The sequence below is a fragment of the Ornithorhynchus anatinus genome, chromosome 1, assembly GCF_004115215.2.
Source record: "Ornithorhynchus anatinus isolate Pmale09 chromosome 1, mOrnAna1.pri.v4, whole genome shotgun sequence".
NCBI lineage: Eukaryota > Metazoa > Chordata > Mammalia > Monotremata > Ornithorhynchidae > Ornithorhynchus > Ornithorhynchus anatinus.
The window spans coordinates 55,734,441-55,736,762 of NC_041728.1; the positions used below are offsets into that span (position 1 = coordinate 55,734,441).

The window sequence follows — 2,322 nt, forward strand, 5'->3', positions numbered from 1 at the left end:
GTCTAATAGGAGGGAGAACAGATATTGAATCCACATTCATCTGAGGCACAGAGAAGTTAAGTGGCCTGCTCAAGGTCACACAGCAGGCAAGTGGTGGAGCTGGGATGAGAACCCAGGTTCTCTGACTCATAGGCCTGTGCTCTTTCCACTAGATCGCACGGTTAATAGCAAACTCTGCCTCAACTTTTCATTCATTCATTCAATCGTATTTAACTTTTGATTTTACTTTCTTTTTCTCCTCAAGTGCAACAAGTCAATTAAACTCATTTCCTCCACCAACAGAGTAACAGCAGTTGTGAACTAGGGGGCTCAGGAAAATTTCCCATTCCCACTGGTATTTTTAAATTCTCCCACATTTCATGTTCCTCCACCTCTCTACTAGATTGGTCAACTTCCTCCTCTGATAAATGGGCCACATATAACACTGAAAGGAGAGTGAACGGGGAAATTGTTGAATTTGGGTTTAATACGTCATCCGTGAATATTAGAGTAGGTAGGAGAATCATGTCAGAGAATTGTCAGTTCACTGCCTGGGGAAGTATTCATTTGCATGCCATTTGATTGTAATGAACACTGAAATCTTGTAGGCAACCTCCTACACATATCGTTATATAAAAATGTCTCTCTCTCCATCCTCCCTCTCACATTCCCAAAACACTCAAATTCATATTACCCAGAAACTCATAGGTCATCTCTCCGCTCACCATGAATCCACCCAACTTCCTTCGGAGTTCTGATTCATCCTTACTAATCAAATCCCCGATCTTCTATGCACTGAATTTGCCAGTTTAGTCCTGTTCTTAGCCATTACTTCCCTTCTGGTCCCAGAACAAAGCGCAAACATCATCACTGGATTGAGCAAAACTTGTAAATGTGCCTTGCTGTCATCTCTCCTCCCTGCCATCGCCTTTTACTCTCCCTAGAATACTCTCCTTCCTTTGTTTCAACCAACCATATCCCTTTCCTCCTTCAGAGCCCTTCTAAAAAACCACCTCCTTAATCATAATAATAACGTTGGTATTTGTTAAGCGCTTACTATGTGCAGAGCACTGTTCTAAGCGCTGGGGTAGATACAGGGCAATCAGGTTGTCCCACGTGAGGCTCACAGTTAATCCCCACTTTACGGATGAGGGAACTGAGGCCCAGAGAAGTGAAGTGACTTGCCCAAAGTCACACAGCCGACAAGCGGCGGAGCCGGGATTTGGACCCATGACCTCTGACTCCCAAGCCCGGGCTCTTGCCACTGAGCCACGCTGCTTCTCTAATGAGGCCTTCCCAGATTAATTCTTCCACTTACTCAGGCAGACCATTCTCTTAGCCGCCTCAGCAGTCCCAACTTGGCTTGTCTTAGGCTGTCGAGTTGTCCCCGACCCACAGCGACTCAACGGACCCGACTCTCCCAGAACGCCCCACCTCCATCTGCAATCGTTCTGGTAGTATAGCCGTAGAGTTTTCTTGGTAAAAATGTGGAAGTGGTTTAACATTGACTTTTTCCACGCGGTAAACTTGAATCTCCACCCTTGACCCTCTCCCACACCGCTACTGCTCAGCACAGGGGATTTTTGACTTGTAGCAGATTGCCTAACACTCGCTAGCCACTGGCCAAGCTAGGAACGGAATGGCTATGCCTCTGCTTGACTCTCCCTCCAACAGCCGAGACTAGTAGAATACAGGAAACTCTCCAGGTGCCATCCTGAGAGGGGAGTCTCAACTATAACTATTTATTATAGAAGCAGTGTGGCCTAATGGAAAGATCACAGGCCTGGGAGTCAGAGGACCTGAGTTCTAATCCTGGCTTCCTCACTTGTTTGGCATGTGACTATGGGCAAGTCACTTGTCTTCTCGGTGCCTCAGTTTCCTCATTTGTAAAATGGGGATTCAATACCTGTTCTCCTTTCCACTCTATGAACCTCATGGGGGGCAAGGACAGTGTCCAACCTGATGATCTTGTATCTACTCGAGTGCCTAGTACAGCGCTGGGCACTTAGTAAGTGCTTAACGAATACCCCGATTATTATTTATTGATGAAGTAATTATCCACTTGGGTTTATGATTCATTTTCGTTCTCCTACTCTTACACTAGTTTCCCCAGTAGATGATTAAGTTCTTAGAGGAAGTGTTCCTGCTTTGATTTCTTCCTTTCTTTCCAATACCTGATGCAGCATTGATCCAGTTTATTGATTCGATTAACAATATGGTTGATGATACTGATAATGGGGCCGACAATGATGACGAGAGGAATTTTAATGGCCTTCTAAGTTACTCACTAGAGTTTTCCTCAGTTAGATTTGAGTGTGGTACCCGTAAACCATCAAGTGAGTT

General features: G+C 45.2%; 1 non-coding gene across 1 annotated transcript; it reads right to left on the reverse strand.

Moving 5' to 3' along the window:
• Positions 1–1,565: 1,565 nt before the first annotated feature.
• Positions 1,566–1,703, reverse strand: LOC114816548. Its single transcript, XR_003764336.1, has one exon. It is a non-coding gene; the product is annotated as a small nucleolar RNA SNORA7 (small nucleolar RNA).
• Between the last annotated feature and the right edge of the window lie 619 nt (positions 1,704–2,322).